Source organism: Lepisma saccharinum, chromosome 6, assembly GCF_977018435.1.
Source record: "Lepisma saccharinum chromosome 6, izLepSacc3.1, whole genome shotgun sequence".
Taxonomy (NCBI): Eukaryota; Metazoa; Arthropoda; class Insecta; order Zygentoma; family Lepismatidae; genus Lepisma; species Lepisma saccharinum.
This window is the reverse complement of record NC_139234.1, coordinates 20,045,237-20,066,019: the sequence shown is the minus strand read 5'-3', so window position 1 is coordinate 20,066,019 and position 20,783 is coordinate 20,045,237. Positions and strand designations below refer to the sequence as shown.

Genomic DNA, 20,783 nt, shown 5'->3' with positions numbered 1-20,783 from the left:
ACAGCTACCATGGAGCAATATCCCTTTGCGGGCTAGTGTCTGTCAAGCTGTTATTCGCTGGGTGACATTTGCTCAGCGCGTTGAGTCCCATCGTCGCAGTTTCGTGACTTTCGAGACTAGAGTCTACTTCTATTACTTTCAAGGACCTTCTCTATTGTTCTCATGATGCTGGATCAACACATGAATTTTGGAACTCACGCCGGAAATGTTCTCCGAGCCGCTCCTACCAAAGGCGAGAGCGGTAACCATTCGGTTAAGCGGGGGTTAAATACATGGAATAAGGTATAGTAATAAGGGCAGAGTGTAATATTTCAAATGGCCAAGTCAATGGCCAAGTCGGTAGGGCGTCTTAACTGCCACGCGGGATACCTGGCTTCGATTCCGAGTGTTCCTAGGCGGAAATTTTTGTATCGGTGTCCCCACGTTAGCGGCTCCACAACAACGGAAAACAACCACAGTGTCGAAAAAATTCAATTCTGTCGCAAGTTCAAGCAGAATCTTAACTTTGTTTTCAACTAAGGACCACAGCGGAACTCTAACCACTGTACTGCCGAAGTAGGCAATTTCATTTGGACGTATATCATTTCCCGAATATAAATATTAACCAGAGGAAGCAAAAAAGCTCATAAAGGATGATTTGGTAGTGGTATAATTACTTTGAATTGTAATCCGGAATGGCCAAGTGCAAATTGCGGCAACGCAAAACCTGATGAATATCTGCCTGAACCCAATTTGTTCCTTCTCCAAACGTGCATGCATGTGTTTTTGAGTCCTTGCATGTACACATTGAAGAGGAAATGCATATGCCGAAAGAGATGATTTAGGTAAAAGCTCCCAATCGTCCCTAAGATGTATTCGCTAGAGTTCAGTTAATATAAGGTGTAACAGTGAAAATATACTCATGCAAACGGATGGAATGTACAAGTTATTCAAGCATAAGCGAGAACTTAGTTAAGTTTCCTGCCTTTCTTGCTGTGGCGGGAACACTAATTCTCTTGCAGGCCATTGCAGTAACAATGGTTTATTTATACTGGTGGATGCTAATTGACACCTCAAAATTTAAGTAAAAGCAGGTTTCTATTGTAAATTAAATCTCAAGAAATAAAGAGATAAAACAAGAGGTGAGTGGATAAGGTTACATAAAACTGAACTGCATGACCTATACTAATCGCCCTGATATTATTAGGACAATTAAATCTTGAAGACTTCGTTTGTCAGGTCATGTACCACGCATGGGAGAGGATAGAAATGTTTACAGGATCCTTGTTGAGAAACCGGTGGTTAGAAACCTGTAGGAGAGGCCAATACGAAGATTGAACGACAATATTAAGTTGGCCCTGAAAGTAATTGATAAGGCAAGAGTAGATTCATTAGAATATTATTAGAATAATTAAATGAAGAAGACTTAGGTGGACGGCCATGTGGCACGAATGGGAGAGGAAATATGAGTAACAGGATTTTTGTTTGGAAACCTGATTGTAAGAAGGAAGGCAAAGACGAAGATGGAGGGATGACGTTGGATGGACATAAAGGAAATCGGAAGGATGGAAAAGATTGGATTGATTTTGTCCAGGATATGAACAGATGAAAGGCGTGTGTTGCTGCAGCAATGAACCTTCGGGTTTAACAAGGCTAGAGAGTTAGATTGGATTGGATTGATTTGGTGTTTTAAGTCCACTTTATGCACAGTAAGGCTAATTGGGACTGGACCTACAACTTAAAGTGGGATCCGAACCACTATGTGCCTCCACCGGGTATCGAACCCGGGACCCCTTGAGGGCAACGACGCTACCACTCTAGCCACCACGGGAAGGCTCGGGAGAGTTAGAGTACAGATTGATTTTCCTACGTCGAATGAGAGGTTGAAGGACTAACGCTACTGGGAGAATAAAACTTGGGATTCATTGTTCCCAGACAATGAGTGTTTAGGTTAGTTTTCTACTGCAAAATCGTACGAAAAGAAAGCACTATTGGCGAGGATACTTACAGCTACTAAAATCTGTCGTCCTTGTGGGTGAGCATGTTGGGTGGTCTGTTAATGGTGGTGTCACAGGGTGTTCCACCTTCTAGCTTTGGACTGACCATTAGTGTTCTTTTGTGTTTGTCTTCATCTATTCATCGTCACGGATAGCGTCATGATGTCGAAATGCTAAGAAAATACATGTATACTAGAGTAATATCCCCTGAAGGACCAAATGCTGCCACGCATTTTTTTCAGCATTTGAATCTGATCAAGGCATCAGGTTCCCATCGTGTCTGTTATTTAGAATTTTAGACCGTAGTCTGTACTATTTACTTCAGGTAACTCTCGATCAGCACCAAAATATTGGTAGCTCTCACCGGTGACCGAACCAAGGAGTGGTAGCATCAAGACTGAGAGATAACCATTCTTCCACACGGCCTCTATTCACAGAATACATATATTACGAATCACAATTTATTTAAATTTGCTAGTTATAAAATTATGAGAACCTTGAGGAACACATTAATCCAACTTGTAAGACTCATACCTGCTTGACAGACATTTCACTTTCCCACTGTTCGCGATAACAAAAATTATATCAGGGAGAGAAAAACCGAATAAAACGAAAAAATTAACACACATATATGTACGGTAAGTTAAAATAAATATACCTCCTTACTCCAATCGTGAGTCATATGGTTTGATGTGGAAGTAGGGCCCCACACTTTCACAATCTTGGCCCAGGTATTAAGAGGCTGGGTGAACCCCAAAACCGCTCCATACAGTGGAATTGCTGGAAAAATTCCCTACCTGAAATCAGTCAGACGCTCTAACGGCTGAAACACGGCTTGCATACTAGAGGATTAGCAAAATGAATTTAACAAATGAAAGAAAACTATGAACCATTTTAATGCATAGATGAATGCATATTTCGGTAATACTGTATTATATTATCACCATCTGTTTATTCTGTATCACTCGATTTATCACGAAGCAAGGAATATCCATGTAGGCAAAACATGGCTTAATTATAATACGGAATATGTTTAGAACGAATAATGCAGTGTTAAGCGTTAATGTGAAATAAGTTGAATTTATCACTCAGAGTAGAAGTCCCTGCAGAGTTTCCCTTACCTACAACGTGTCGCCTCTTCCCGTGGCTTCAATTGAAGAAATCGATGCAACCGCTGCCAGATTGCTTCAATAAAGCAACGTAGCGTGAAAAACAACTTCGCAATCTACGTAGGTTTCAGCGGCAGAACGGTTCATCGAATGAGACGATTTGCTGCACAAACCACAGCGAATTGAACCCTGGCTGTATCTTCCAGTTCGACTTTTCCTTTTGTGGAGGAAATATACGTTTATTAATCTGTTGCTTTTCTGCTCGGCGACTTTTATGTCTTCGTGAGACGACCTAGTATTGCTTCCTGCACAGCATGTCGTCTTCCTGATGCATGCGTCCCTCCCATGGGGAAGTTGCGTGAAGGTTTTTTTGCGTGCTTCCTTCTGAACGTAGGGTTGCAATCTTCGCATCGCTATATGGCCAGGGATGAATTGACGAAGAAACACTGTCAGATATTCCCATGTGCTAAACCCGTAATCCTGTTGGTATTCTTTTGTACAAATTTGCAGACCAAACCCTTTATATCTAGATGGTTACTTTTGTGTATCTCACATTGAACGCACTCTCATCCCCTTGTCTGCTCACAAAACTACAGCAAAACATTAGAGTTCATCTAGTTAATTGCCAAGAACTGCCATCCCATGAACACTAGTTTGTATTAGTACAAGAACTCTTTCATGTTTTTTTTTTTTAATATTAATTCATATATACTATACGGTATATCAGATAGCTAGAAACATATTTTTTGTCCCTGAGTTTCATACGATCGAATATTATACGAAAGTTTAACGTTATATCTATTTTATCAATAGTTCCCATGCTGTGTTTATTGTAAGAATACTATTTTACATCTCAAATTTTATGTATTTGATGCTTGTAGTACCCCTATCGAAGATTCAGGGTTCAAGTCGTGGTGTTCTCTTGTGTGTGTGCCTCTTAATTCTATTTAACCATCATTCATCTTCATTTTCGCGATTAGCCTAGGGTAGAAAAGTGAAAAATACAGCACAGTATACTAATTTCTTCATTAGATGGGAAAGCTCCTTTTTGTAATAAGGCCTTTTAGAGCCCGAGTAGATACACGCTATGCGTCTACACACCTCGAACATTGGATGCTAAATGCTTTAAATTTGGCCCTTGTAACCTAACCACGTAGATATTAGAACTAGGCGTACTTGTAATTCAAGAAAACAATGTATGTAAGTAGGTTAGGCAGGTTGCGTTTTGTGCTTTTAGCATTTTAATGGTTACGTCAGTGGTTCCCAAAGTGTTCGCCAGGGGCGCAGAGAAATGTACCAATATTTTCACTGAAATGACACTTATTCCAAATATGTCCTTATTAAGTACTTTTTACTCATAAAATGGTTTTAAATTTGAAACATGTGTTTATTTTTTAACTTAGGCAAGCAACCTAACCTCACTAACTGAGCATTGCAAATGTTAGGTAGGCCTACATTCTGACTTGGGCGCCGCGGAAGGATCTTCAAACACTAAGGGCGCCGTGAAACGAAAAAGTTTGGGAACCTGGTTTACGTGATACATCGATGGTGGTGCTGGTGAATGCACGTGGCGAATGGAGACAATATCGGTCTTTTATCAAATATCGCTATAGTTATGCGCCTTATGCTTGTCCTCGCGAGTAGTTTTCAAGTTATCTGAAGTTGTACAATAAAATATTCACACGTAACGAATGAGGTCTGAACCAGCTCTCCATCAGTTTTCAGATTTACACTTTTTCTTCGCAAGATTTCATCATTTTTTTGCCTGTAAATTACTGAGAAAGAGAATGATACAGACTTTTTACTGCGCAAAAATGTACAGCAACACGCATGCTGTATGCTCCTTGAAACCAGACCGAAATTTCCACACATAATGGATCTGTTTCCGCTGACCCACTTTTCCACGTTTCATTGCAACTTTGCATGATTAGTCCCATCGTCCTGACCCAAAGTGGTATCAGAACACTCCGCTTCTTTCTCCTGGAATTTAGGTATTTTCGACGTCATGTTACACAGCCAAAATAAGAAAACAAAATCACGCTATTCTAATTTTCAAGGGTTCTGGGAACTTTCACGATAATACCTTCTAGATCTCATCTCTATCCTCTCCATGTTTCTAGGCGAGAGATACGGCGAGGTAATGGTTAATTGCGTGCTGGTTACAATGTTAAGATCCAGGTCACGATTGGTAGCGAGGGGAGGAAATGTTATAACAGTCTTCCAGCATACGTGGAGAACGTATCCTACGTTCTTGTACCTCTTTTGTATTGCAGTTATGTTTTTCTGCAAAACTAGCACTAGTTCGTGCTTAGAGCATTATTTTACGCCTTAGTTGGTGCCCGATCGCTGTTCTTCTTTCATGGTTTTACAATGAGAATTGATTATTAGGGAGATTTATTCCTGATTCAGTATTTTCCCAACTCGGGAACTATGGACATTCCAATGAAGACAGTCCCATTTTCAGGAACTGGTCTATAGCAGTCGGATATTTTAGTGAAATGTCTTAACATTGGGGTGTGTGACCTTGAAAACGCTCCAAGCGGCAGTTGCCTGCTGGCGTCCGTTGAGGCATGATCACGCGTGGCGTGGACGTCTGCAAAGTAGTGTGTGCAAGAGCAAAATGCAGCAAAGCATGGAACAGCGGTACGCGATCAAATTTTGTGTGCGCCTTGGAAAATCTGGTGCAGCAACGCTGGAAATGATTCGGAAAGCGTACGGCAGTGACAGTTTATCACAAGCGCAAGTGTTTCGGTGGCACAAAATGTTCAAAGAAGGCCAGGAGAGCGTGGAGGACGAACCCCGCGCAGGGCGCCCGTCAACCTCAAGAACCAGAGACAACGAACAACGTGTGCGAGATTTGCTGAACGCGGACAGGCGTGTCAGTGTGCGGTTTATCGCGGATACGCTAGGACTCGATAAAATGGTTGTTCTCAAAATCATCACCGAGGATCTTGGGATGAGAAAAATTTGCACCAAGCTCGTCCCGAAAGTTTTGACGAACGAGCAATTGCACAACCGCTCGGTTCAGACGGGTCAACCGAGTGCGACCAGAAATTTCCGCTGATTGGAAGCTCCATCATGACAATGCGCCATGTCACACGTGCTTCGTGGTTAGAGAGTTCCTGACGAAATCTGGCATCACAACGATTCCTCAGCCTCTCTACAGCCCCAACCTTGCCCCTGCAGATTTTTTCCTCTTTCCCAGAGTGAAAACAGCCCTCAAAGGACACCACCACGGAACCCTGGATGCTGTCAAAGCGGCTTGCACGCGTGCTCTGAAGGCTGTTTTAGTTGCTGGCTTACAGGGAGCGTACGACGCGTGGAAAACTCGCCTGCAGAAGTGTGTTGACGCTCAAGGGGCATACTTTGAAGACTACTAAAGATTTGTAGCGATATCTGTAATAAATTTTGTTTTCTGGATTTATTCTCATTACTTAAAATACAGACCCTGTATTACGGGAAAGAACAACCTTCCAGAAAGCTTAGTACTTTTTCTGCAAATGAATGAATATACGCAGTGGCGGTGATTAGGGGGCGAGTGGGGCAGTTCCTCGCACTATTCACAACTTTTGCCCCCGCACTATGCTAAACCTTATCTACAAAGGGAAAAGTGCTGTCTTTGTCCTCCCCCTGGTTTTGGAACCCAATCGCCGCCACTGAATATACGTGTATATGTAATGGTATTTCAGAGTAACGTACAGTAACGATAAGAACCTCTGAAGAACAGGTCCTTACCTCTCCCCCTTCGCTCCCGACACAGCGGTTTCTGAGTTAGGAACATTACACTTCAAACATTCCACGTAAAAATGTCGGTTCCTGAATTGGGATGTCCTGAGTTGGGACGTTATAGATGAATATAAATTTTGCATATTTTTACTGTTCTTGGTAGTCGCTATTTCTTGTCGTATATACACTGGCAGACGAAGAAAAATATACAGCGCCTCAGTTGTTTTTTTATATGTGTGTATATCAGGGTGTCTATCAGTCATGGAAGTAAAGAAATTATACTTCGGGTCAAGAATTTTTGCTATCACAATGACTCATTGATCTAGTTTATTTTACTTCACTTGTGTGCCTCTTTGGCTAATTGCGAAGATGAGGATGAAGGGTGGTAAAGTAAGATTGATGAAGGGACAATTACAAATATATATATGGATGACAACATGAACCCCACGTATGATTATACTGGCTGTCAGTCCAGACACCAGAGCCTCGCTAGTCTGCCAAATGCAGTCCAGGATGCATTTTAAAATAGATAAACAAATCTAATTCTCGTGTTAAATACAGCTTCAGCTTTCATCTTAACTGGCCTTTTGGTAGGGGGTTTTAATTTTCAAAAATATTTTCTTAATTGCGCCAATGTCCAACCTTACATAAGTTAGAATAAATGAAGGTTAAGGAAAACGAAACCTGCATCCTTTGATTATACGATAACCTACCATCGGTTAGGTAGTGCCATATCAACAAGACAAGAATATCACCAATATGGTGATTAACTACACGTTGGGGGAACAGTATAATGGTATTTACTTAAAAAGAAAACATATGCACCGATTTCTTAAATCTTCGCATATTTTCCCCTTTAAATTCTTGTTTTTCCTCATCTATCAAGGCAAACGTTTGCATAGACAACAAGCAATGTCAGCATCTTGGTTTGTGAGACACACTGCGACAACTCGTGGCATTTCCTGACTCACCTTCTCGGCACACAAGCTGCAGTGTTTATTGCCGAAACCTTGATCTTTAGTGAATTTTATGGCTGTCGTGCAGAAACGAGAGCACGGCGTCGTTTGTATAGCGACACGGTCATGTTTCAGTGGTAATTGCCAAGTTTGAGTGGTAATTGCCAAGGTGTCACTTAGAGCAGTACCGAACAGATGCTATATCGCTGGCAGATATCATTAGGTACTAATTTCATTTTTAAATTCATGATGCGATATTTCAAATATCATTGGTTGCCTCTTTCCAAGCATAAGTTTTTGGGGCTTCTGAGGGGGAGAGGTTAGAGTGGGTCCTATATTGGAATTCTGGATAAGCCATGTTTTGTCTTTTCATTTTTTTTTCACTTTTCACTTCGTTTTGGAATTTATAGCACTCAATTTAAGTTTTTGTTTTCCAACAGTTCCTCTAAGATCAAAGGTGAAGATAGTAAAGAAATCACAATATCGGCTATGTTTTGTCATGTTATATTAATAATTCACACTTGAGAATGTATCTTGTTTATTTTCTTATCGTGTGCACCCTTGTTCTAAATCTAAGTAATATAAGAAAGTGTCCTCACGAACTGACACATAAACGCACCTGAAAGTTTAGGGGTATGACGTAAACACCCACTTCGGAACATATTCTCCGAAATTTAACCTCAAAAGGGTTGGGGAAGAGTTTTAAACGTTTAAAATTTTGATGCGTTATTACAAGCAAAATTCCTCAACAGTTGGCGTTACAACTCATTTTTTTTGTGTTTTTCTAGTTCTATATAAATGGACTAATGAACAAACCTGTGAATGCTAATTTCAGATACGTATGATATTGTACTAAACTAATGCTTCATAATTATGTGCTATTCAATCATTCCATCTTGACAACGTGACTTGAATTTGACGACTTGATTTTGATCCATATGTTGAACAAACACATAAATATTATAGAGTGTAGGAGAAGCCGCTAGTATTTACTAAATTAGATTGCAAGGACATATGACTACCTAAGATTCTGCAATAAATCCAATTATTATATTCATAATAGCACTACAACACAAGAAGTAAATCATAGTTGGACTTTGAATACCTGATACTTATTTTCAAGAATCGATTACCTTTGAAGTGTTTGGATTGCGCGTCGTTATTGCATTTTAAATATGATTTCGCACATGAAATGTGTAAATATGAAACTCCTTAGCTTTTGGAAATTGCGGCCCTGATAGGGACGTATTCAAGATTTAATTTCCGGCGACTTCTTCTGGGTTCGACAGACAAGTACAGGAAATTAGATATACTGTGATGAAGACAATTATGGTACCTAAGTTTAGTTAGGTTTCCTTTGAATTCTTGCTGTTTTACAAACTTCGTCGCTTTTACAGAGTAAAAGTTGCAACTTACCAATCTATTGATAAAGGATCCTCGAAATGACTTACTTTTCAGCTAGTGCACCACGAATATAGTATACTGGGAGTCCATAAAGTCCTGCAAAAAACTAAAACTCTATAACTTGAGAACTATTAAGTTTATTAACAAAATATTTTGTGTGTACTTACAGCATGGTTCAAAGTTTATTTCCTGCTTGTTAGGTTCATCGCCAAACCTCCAATTGTGCACCATTCACGTTCAAACACTGTTGCAGTCTTTTTGTGAAAACGAGAATTACGTGCTGACGGTGCTCTCCTGGGATATTCAGAATCACGTCTCTTATTTTTTTCTTTTAGGTCATCCAGATTAGCTGGTTTCTGTGAATACATCTCGGTCTGTACATGTCCCCACAACCAATAATCGCAAGGTGTCAAGTCTGGTGATCTTGCAGGCCAAGGTGTGGGCCCTCTTCGGCCAATCCATCTACCTTGAAATTGTTCGTTAAGAAACTGCCGAACTTCAAGGTCAAAATGCGGCGGCGCCCCATCTTGTTGCATGTGGACGTCATTGATTATGCCTAACCTATTAAGTTCTAGCATGTTCAATGTTCAGATAGTTGTTGCCATTTACCGTGTCTTCCTCGAAGAAAAATGGACCAATGATGTGGTCCATTGAAATCGCACACCACACATTCACTTTGGGACTACCCCGAGTTTGCACATCAAACTCGTGTGGATTTTCAACCCCCCAAATTCGGCAATTGTGCCTATTCACTTTTCCCGATACATGAAATGTGGCCTCGTCTGATAACAGAATCCGAGACAGAAGATCACCATCACCTTGTAAACGTGTAAGCATTAACCCACAAAACAACATTCTCATGTCACAGTCTTCGTCTTTCAGATCGTGTACAAATTTTAACTTGTAGGGCCGGGCCTTCACCTTCTTGCGTACGATCTTGTGTAACGTTGACTTTGGTATTCCCAGTTCCAGTGATCTTCGTTTCAGCGATTTCATTGGACTCCGATGCACGCTGTCCTGCACTGACTGAATCACATCGTCACTCGATCCTGGCCTTCAACTGCGTGGCAAATCTGACACACTTCCCGTTGCCTTGAACTTTTCATACCATCTCTTGATACTTGAATTTGCTGGGGGTGGTTTCCCATATGTTGTCTGGAACTTTCTCTGCACTGAAACACAAGATTTTAACTCTGCAAACCACAGAACACACTGTGCCTTTTCCTGGATGGACGCCATCTTAAGTCACATGATCACGTGATTACCAGTGCAAGCGTCACTGAGCAGTGTGGCCAGAACAAAACTTTAAACTTCCACCCTTCTCACCCTACAAATGTGTATTGTTAAACGCAATAGCTAAAAAGTTATAGAGTTTTAGTTTTTTGCAGGACTTTAATGGACTCCCTGTACATTAACTAGTGTTTATAGAAAGCCATGTAGGCTATTCAAGATTTTTAATGTGAAATCGGCCAATTTGTGGCACATAATGTTCGCGACGAATCATGTTTATTCATCAGTTTTTGAGTTGCTTGGTTTGAGTTGCTGTTTTAAGTCCACTTTATGCACAGTAAGGCTAATCGGGACTGGACCTACAGTTTAAAGTGGGATCCGAACCACTTGTGCCTCCACCGGGTATCGAACCCGGGACCCCTTGATTACAAGGCAATGACGCTACCACTGCGCCATGGGGGAGGCCCTCATCAGTTTTTGAAAATCATGAGATTCATTCTGGTAATCATTGCACTCGTCGATGTAATAACTTCCGACGCAGTAATTTGCACTTTGGAAATTGTGTCATTAGTGAATCATGAGCGTTAATCCGGTTATGTGTTTCGCATGACGGCGACTCCGGCGCCATCCGCAATTTTCAAGACGATTCCGGACATTCGGAAGCTGCAAATTTCCGCCTGTGAAAAATTATCATGCCCTAATTCTGTTTTAGGTGCGTTCGTAATCAAGCGACGAGAATCATGTATTGGCTTCGATAACGTATGATTATTGCTTCATTTCCGGCGAACCGATGTTCCTGAAATCCAATTGTAGATGATTTACATATTTTGTAATGTATGTCACCTGGAACTCAAAAATATGACTGAACACTCATGTTTGCGGGAGATGTAAGTTTCGTACGATCTTGCCATATGAGGTAATGAGTGGATCCTCCCGATGGGATGATAGGACATATTTCAATAGTTTGGATACCATTTTAGATAAGCCTAATTGTTGACGAAAATGACAAAAAAAAACTGCGCCCTTCGTGGCCAGTATCATTGTTATTAATAATATTTAATATTTTATTTAGACCAGTATATTGTTTCCCCAGTAATCCTTGAATAATTGTTTTCTCTCTAATCATTGATTTGTTAGCACATGGGGTAGCATCAGTGATATTCATGGTCGCTGTAGAGCATAACAATGTGCACAGTTTTTCATAACTTTCTCCTTCTTAAACACACAATAATCGAATTTGTTATAATTTAAGGTATTATTTAATTTTCTTCATTTTTCCGTAGGTATTCAAATACTAACTTCTCTTCCGCGTAGTACAACTCTGAACTACCACTAGAGTCTGGTGTCTGGACTCAGCCAATATCATCTTCTGTGAGGCTTGTGTCGTGTCCTGTCCAAGTGTATGAACGTCCTTTCATAAATCCTCATCACTTTTCATCCCCACCTTCGCAATTCCCTAAAAGTCGCAGAAACACGAAGTAAAATATAACATAAAAGATCACAAGAATTTAGTGCACACCAGAATACACCTGTTTCTCCCTTTCTGTCTCTCATATCACATACTAAATTTCAGAATATGTTTGTGCCATTGTATTTCTCTTTTAGGATTGTACTTGACAGGGTTTGTCAGAAAATACGAGGTTTGTTCAAAAAGTATCAGACTTTTATTAATAAAAATATTGTGTATTCAGATACCGCAATCTTACATTATTCTCCTTCAAAGTAGTCCCCTTGGGCTGCCACACACTACTCCTAATTCTCCCACTGTTGGAAGCAGCGCTGGAACGCCTCTTTTGGGATTGCGCGCAGCTGGTCCGTCGCATCTTGCATGATGTCTTCTCTGGTTCCTTTCAGGGGCATTTTCAGCTTGGGGAAAAGCCAGAAATCTCATGGAGCCATGTCGGGAGAGTAAGGAGCCTGACGAAGCACAGGTGTGCTGTATTTGGCCAGGAAAGTCTGTATCAAATGTGAAGAATGGCGGGTGCGTTATCGTGATGGAGGTGGCAATTCCCCATTGCTCACAGGTCCGGCGGCCGTTTGCGTCTCACAGCGTCACGAAGACGACGCAGAACGGATCCAATGCTGATGCCCACCTCGTCTGAAAGTTCTCTGATCGTGATTCGACGATCCTGCATCACCAGGGTCTTCACTTGGTCAATGACGATCTCATTTCTGGATGTTGAGGGCCTACCAGAACGTGCTTCACTCTCCACGGACGTGCGGCCATCTTTGAAGTGGCTGGACCACTCTTTTATCTGTGTGGTGCCCATTGTTTCGTCCCCGAAGGCCTGTCGAATCTTGCGGATCGTTTCCACTTGGGATTCTCCAAGCATGACACAAAATTTAATGCTGTGGCGTTGTTAAGGTTTTTCAGTCATTTTGTCAAAAGCGAAATTACGTGCATCAAACCACGCCTCCCTAACTACATTTTTTTTACGTGAAAGAAATTGAGGTCGGCTACTTTTTGAACAAACCTCGTAATGAGATAAATGGAAAAGGCAATAAGAATGTGCGAGCGTGTGTTATTGCAAAAGGTAACCGAATGTGACGTATTACCCACCCAGGCCTCATTAATATGAAATTGTGCATGTTTGGTGTTCTGTCTCTTCTTCCATATTGTTACGCGTCTTCGCAGGATAATTATCCTCGGCTTCGTTCCTTGGAATTCTCTTAGTATTCTGCCCTACGCACCGACCCTGCTGACATAGCACGCATTGGGTGCGGGAATCGCTTGCGTTTCGCGGCGGGGAGAGGGGTGAAAGGAACTGCTAATTCGATGTGAGATATACGACACAGATCACGTCTGTGCAACGTGTCCATCCACAATATCGCTTCATAAGGAGAATGGAAATTTCACCTCCGTTAGCTATCTTCCTGTGTAACAATGGAAGGCTGCGAATAAGTGATAAATATTCATGTCTGTAGGCAACCTGTCATAGCGCTGTTTCGCTTTGAGAAGGCCTCTGTTACCGATCGCAGTTCCTGGTCCTACACACACAGATAGATGATATACAATGTAAGTGAAGAAGTGGTTGCAATGTTGATAACAGAAACTTTGACATCCTTTTCATCAATTTTCACTCAGTGGGAAGTTTTATCCTTGTAACATATGCAGTCTTTATGACACAGGGGGTGCAGTTTAGTTACCCGCCTGTTGGCGATCTGCGTTTACTTTTATTCTTACTGTACAGTTTAAATGACTAGGATGGTAAAGGCCAAAACAAAGATGAAAGAACAATATTCAGATGACCTGAAGGAAACTGACAAAGTTGGTAAGGATTGCAGTGAACTTGTCCAGGAGTTTGTGTTTGTGCACTAGTACTTCAAAATCTCAATGATGATGGGGGAAAAGAAAGAAACTGTAAAGCCCAATATCTGAGCTGCAGAGGAATTGTGTAAACCTGATACATGGTAATCAGTGGTTCCTGATTTCGATATCCAGTGCGTCTTCTGCAGCATTTGGTTGCAGCAAGTACGCTTTTTGTCAACTTCGTCGTAGTAAATACATTATCTGCAAAACTTTTTTCCCTGTAGGAGCTACGCTTTCCGTATGGCTCGACCGCAGCAGGTACGCTTCCCGTATGACTTAACTACAGCAGGTTCTCTTTCAATATGATTTGACAACAACACTTCATTTTTGGTAGTTTTAACAGCAGGAGGTGCACTTTCAGCATGATTTGGCTGCCATTGGTACGCTTTTTGTAGGATTTGTCTGCAGAAGGTACACTTTCTTTAGGATTAGTCTGCAGGAGATACATTTCTGCTGGTATGGTTTATCTGCAGAGGAGTGGTTTCTGCAGGATTTTTCTGCCAAGTGTACCCTTTTTAAAGGATTTGCTTTTAGCAGTACTCTTTCGGCACCGCTGCAGGTGTTCTTTGTGTATGATTTGACTGTAGCATGTGCTTTTTCAATATGGCTGCTACAGCAAGTGCACTTTCTGCAGGATTGTGACAAGTACGCTTTTTGCTGCAGCAGATACGATTTTTGTAGGTTTTAACTGCATTAGAAGCAGGCACATTTTCAGTATGATTTGGCGACAGGAGGTGAACTTTCTGGAAGGTTTAGCTCTCAGTGTTAAGGCTTTCTGTAAGACGTGGTTGCCAAATGTACTTTCTGCAGGATGTGGCTGCAGCAGGTACACTTTCAGAAAGATTTGACTGCAGCAGGCGCACGTTCTGCAGAATTGGGGTGCAACAAGTGCGCTTTTTTGCATGATTTGTCTGCATCAGAATTGACACCGCAATTAAGGAATGCATCCCATCCTTAGCGGTAGAACTGCGCCCCCTCGACTGTTGGGGGAAGTCGAATAGTGCGACATAGCCAAGAAATTCTACCCCTCGAACCAGCTTTCGCTCTGATCTTCTGCTCTCAGAGGAACAACAGAAGTTGATAGAAGAGCGTCGTTTCACTTTATTCGCTGAGTCTCCTCTCTAATCTTATTACGTCAGACAGGAAGTTCCGCCTTCCAAGAAACTTCATTCGTAAGCTCCTCACAGTTGTCTCCCTTTTTCCGGCTTTCTTTTCCGCCAATTTTCTTCAACTCTCTCTGCTTCTCTCCCTCCCGTTCATTACTTTAGACTTTTCTTCTTGATCCCTCCTCTACTCCTTAAGCGTCAGAAAGTTTGCCCTTGCATTGTAACGGTTGAAAATTTTGTCAGAATTCATGTCAATTTTGCATTACAAAAAATGCCATGGAGGTCTAAAAAGCACGTGCACCCCTGCGGTTGGTTCGTTTCTTCGTTCAGTGTGTCATACGTATTGACCATGTAAACTTACATTAGCTACAGAATAACCAAAAAGTCACGCGACCTTAATGTTGTCGTAAAAACCATGAGAGGCCCATTATAAGCATCATTCATTGAGATGCTTTGTATATACAGTGTTTCTTTTTGGGGGGGAGAAAGGTTCCGGTGCTGCGTTCTCTCTCTCTCTGTATATATATATATATATATACACACACACACACACACACACACACACACACACACACACACACACACACACACACATATACACCTGAAGGTGGTGTAATCTGATCAGCACCACACCTCTGGCCGCCTTTACCCCCAAAAGTTTCCTCCAGGTACCCTCTTTACACGACGCTGGTTGGGCACCGGAGCCGCTTGAACAGGTGGATAAAACCTCGGTTCTGCCCCGCCGGGGATCTAACCGGGGTCTCTTGCATGGTAGTCAGACGCCCTAACGACTGAGCTACCGCTGAGAGTTTCCACCGGCCTGAAAATCAGGGAAAGTCTGAAGATCCCAAGGAAATCAATCTGTTACTAATAAAGTCAGGAAATAGGAAATTTGATAAAAATATTTAACAAGGCAAGAGTGTTGTCCGTGTGGATTTTTCACATACATCTGAACACTGACTGTTTACCACGGTATGTTTTTCATACTTTATGGACCGTAGTGCGCGCGGAGCCGTCATTTTGTTTATTTGTGTGCCAGATGGATGAAATCTTCTTAATTTTGCCACCAGAGGGCAATCGCATAGGTTACGCAATGACGTAACAAGGAAACCTTGGTGCGAAGTCGCAGCCCTTCAGGCAGCGCATTTTGGATTCTGGCCCAGGGAGAGGAAGTAGTTTTTCCTCTAGACAGACACCTTAAGAAGGGGTCCGAGAAACCACGACATGGGAGGAGAAGGATAAGTACTTTTAAGTTTCGAATTGGCACTCACACACCCAAATTATACTTGTTCATCTTTCTCGTCCGTTAAACTACGTGGAGAATTGACTTAACTGTAAAGGAATCTATTTAATTCATCATTATTACTTATTTAGTTCAATTAATATCCATCCAACTGGCACAAGTGATACGACACAACAATGTTTAGTTCAGCGAGTTTAACATCAAAAATCTTTCTTTATGTAGACTAATGGTGCTTGCACATTATGTGAATATGAATAAACTCGCATATTTTGGAAAAGGTGTTTTATCTGTACTTTCTAATAGCATAGCTGCCCCATAGCAAAATAAGTAGACCTATAAGGCGGAAATTTCCACTGCGCGCTTTCTAAAGGTTTGTATGCATTAAACATCTGTATGCACGTTAAGCTAGATTGTTTAATGCATACATACCTTTAGAAAGCGCGCAGTGGAAATTTCCGCCTTATAGGTCTACTTATTTTGCTATGGGGCAGCTATGCTATTAGAAAGTACAGATAAAACACCTTTTCCAAAATATGCGAGTTTATTCATTTTCACATAATGTGCAAGCACCATTAGTCTACATAAAGAAAGATTTTTGATGTTAAACTCGCTGAACTAAACATTTTCATGTCGTATCACTTGTGCCAGTTGGATGGATATTAATTGAACTAAATAATTAATAATGATGAATTAAATAGATTCTTTTACAGTTAAGTCAACTGCACGTAGTTTAACGGATGAGAAAGATGAACAAAATATAATTTGGGTGTGTGAGTGCCAATTCGAAACTTAAAAGTACTTATCCTTCTCCTCCCACGTCGTGGTTTCTCGGACCCCTTCTTAAGGTGTCTGTCTAGAGGAAAGACTACTTCCTCTCCCTGGGCCAGAATCTATTAAGAAAAAGCACTTCAGTCAAATAATTATGGGTTCACTATATCCGAAGTTCACTAAAACCGAAATTCCTTCCCATAAGCTGAATTTAGCTTAATGTTTTCATTCACAGAGAATCATTTACGCTTCAATATCTAAAGACCAGTTTCTTTAAGTCAAATTGATACAATAAATATTGAAGTACTGTACGGTATTTATGATGCTTACAATGATAATTTTTCACGAGCATTTCAGTTTTAGGTTGGCTAAAACCAAAGTTGAGGGTTCACTGTAAACTAAATTTGTAATGTATTTGGACCGGAACTGGTGATTTACGTTATAAAAATTGTACACACGACACTAGTCGATCCCATGATTCTTCCTCCCTCCTCTTCAAAGTTAGACCTTTTCAGTGTTGTTGGGTTTCATTATTTGAATGAAAGATCTGTAAGCAATACCTAAAATCAAGGCTATATATTTTTTTTTTACCGCGACTTCCAAATAAAAACTTGGCTTCGAAATGGGAAATTTAAAGAAGCCAAGTTAAAAAAATCAGCGTGTAGGTCTTTAAAAGGTCAAAAAATGAAAAGGAAATCATAAGCCCCGTACTACCTAAATATTGTGGTCAAACTTTTACAACCAAAGCAAGGATATGAGACGAAATGCGGCCCTCAAAATACAGGTTTGCAGAAACCACTGTGAATAGCACTCATTACATAATAGCGTTTGTTTTAAAATTTTGATTTGTCACTGCACTCGCCAAGTTTCTTACAGTGTATTTATAAAGGTTGAATATCCTCCCCTCTTGTCGTTCTGTTGGCCCTGTTTTGCTGCATAATGTAGTTATTACTCTCCTCATTATATCTGTGAGATATTGACATGTCCAGAAATGTTCATTCGTCCACTGTTGTTTTGGTGGAATGAAGAGGGAGAGGTGCATAAACGCTTTTCCCTGACAACGCACTAAACATACAAATGTTTAATTTTTTTACACATACTCACAAAATGGAGGTTAACTCTGTGATGAACTGAAAAATAGGATTCTGAAAAAGGTACTTGAATTGTTGTGTGAACTTGGGAATAATGAATCGAATAAAGAGCACGCGAAAAGTATTTTAACCTTTCAATAGCACACTAACCGTGCATTTTAAGTCATTTGGTTTGAAGTTAATAGATTATTACTTTCTGCCCTTCGAATTTTGAAGGAAGAAAGTTCCGACGGAATTTTTATGTGTATTTAGATTTTTTAAAGAAGAAAGTACGGAATATTGCACTCGAGTAGATTATTTTTTGTACTGCGGATCGTAATGGCGTAAAATATTCGGAATGGGCACACTTCCGTTGGTCTGTGTTCAAAGCCTGGTTGCTGTCTGCCACCACTGGCTCACCAGACGGCATGACCTTGAAGGACGCGGCTTCGATCAATAACGGTGTTGTATGTGGAAGGAGCGCAGCATGCTTTCCTCCGCAATTTCTTTCCCAGAATTCAATCACGTTCCGCTCAAAAGCCGTTTCTTTCGGGGGAAAGACTCGGCGCAAACTTAGACACAGGAATATGAATCTTATTTGAATGCAGAGAACACCATTTCATGTCATTTGCTGTATCTTGCCTCCCAAAATTGCACAACTAAGGTTATGAAACGATTAAGTAGATTTGACTCTGCTTCATTCTGTTGAAACTCTACAAACTGTGACAGGGGTGGAAAATCATACTCAATTATTCAACACGCAAATTATTCCTTTATTGAGTTGGTGTTTTAAAATCCACTTTATTCACAGTAAGGCTAATCGGGACTGGACCTACGTTTTAAAGTGGAATCCGAACCACTGTGCCATGTGCCTCCACCGGGTATCGAGTATCGAACCCGGGACCCCTTCATTACAAGGCGACGACGCCATCGGGGATGCCCTAACAAAATTAATCCCTTATGTCTTCATTCACCAGTTTTGCAAATAAATAAATAAATGGCTCAAGTGTTTTAAAGTTACGTAATGATCTTCAGAGAGTGGTACTATGGTGTGAAAACAATGGAATGCTATTTAATCTTAATAAATGCAAGGATGAGATATACGAGAATAGCACGGTTGTTCTTAATTATTTTATTAAACTTCAGAAGGTTCTACTGTGCTCTATGTATAAAGATCTAGGAATAATTATTAATTCATTCTCCTTATTTGAATGCCTACATAAAAGAAACTTATAAAAAGCTAAAAATTTAGATTTTATATTGTTTAATTCGACTTCTTTAACAAATTGCAAACTTTGATGTTTTTATATGTAACAATTGCACGTCCAATACTAAAATGTGGCTGTGAATTACGTAGCTCAGCAGCTAAATGCCATGTGGCAAAAATTTATTCGATTCAGAAACTAATTGTCAGTAAACTTTGCATGAAAAGTCAAATACGAGGATTGGTAGGAATATCTTAAAATACATACACTGCATATAAGATTTGTATAACGAAGTATTTGTATAGAATATGCTCTCATCGAAGATTGCTTGCTAGTGACTATTTCTTCATATCTCTTGCTAAATATAAAACTAGACAAAATTCCTTGCTGTCAGTAAATTGTAGCAACGGTGGTGGACTAATATAAACTATAATAGATAATTTAAATATTGATATGTAGTGAACTAAACATTGCACTTAGTGTTGTATGTGGCCGTTGCTGTACTCAGCACTAAGTAACTGTAAACTATTATTATCATCATTATTATTAAAATTGTGCTCAAATTAAATTTGAAATGAACCTAGAAGTTTACGTTGGGATTCAATTCAGGAACGCATATGTGTGCATTAGATCGCATAATTTCTGAATTTTATTAAGCAGTTTTAACTTCGTGAATGATAGCAACAAATTGAAAACACCAGTAAAATAAATTTAAAAGGGATTTAATTAAACTTGCACTACCTTTGTGGTCATTAGAGTGATTTAGTGGACTGGCATACCAAACAGGACTTTGTACATAAAAAAAAAGACAGGTTAAGTTGTGTTTCTTGTGTATTTGTACTTTATGGATATGAAAGAGACAGAGGTAAATTTCCTAGAAACAAAATAATGAAAGAAACCAGTGAAGAATGAAGATTGTGATTCCCATTGTTATGGGCTCAAATAACCTTACAGAGCCATTACGCTAAATCTGCAGAAGTTACGTAGTGTGACGTAAGGTACGCATTTTCCTGCTTGATTTCATTTCCTTATAATGAGAAAAAGCAGTGTGTTTATAGCATTGAGGTATACTATATATTCGCAATCAAATTTCCGGCAAGCTTGAACCGTAAATTTCGAGAACTTAATGTAATTGGTCGGCTGCTTCTAAGGATGCAGATGGTTATCGTTACCAGATTTGTAACGTTATCGTAATCCTGTTAGCTATAACTGTAACATCATGGTATAAGGCTAGGGGAAGCAACATAACTTTGAGTGGAAGATCGGTCAAAACGTGCAAACATTTGCATTACTTTCCTTTCTTTCAGAAGGCGTTATAAATTACGTTTATGTGGGAACGTACAGCAGAAATTATCCCACACGTTTGATATTTAGAATGTGGAGGAATTTTCTAAATTATGTGAGAGGACGTGGGCAATCCAGTCTTGGCACCTCTTCTGCTTCACACAGTTCTTAAATCAATTATCCAGCTTCTGAGATATTTTACACCCTGCACTCTTGAAGAAACTCGCAGTGTTTGATATATTTGAAACGTATTATTTCTACACTAAACAATGTGCAGCAGAAATGAACATTATATATATGTGTGTACACAGGGTGGTCCAAAAAGGTAACCGGAAATTTTAAGTAGTTAGTATTTAGGTTTCCTTTTTTGACCACCTTGTATATTATGCAACTAAG

The 20,783-nt window shown here is 40.2% G+C and overlaps 1 protein-coding gene across 4 annotated transcripts in view; it reads left to right on the top strand.

Annotated features, from left to right (window-relative positions):
• The window catches only part of LOC145988613 (protein Fe65 homolog), a 486,515-nt gene that overhangs the window by 267,268 nt on the left and 198,464 nt on the right, over positions 1-20,783 (top strand). The gene's annotated exons all lie outside the window — the stretch shown is intronic.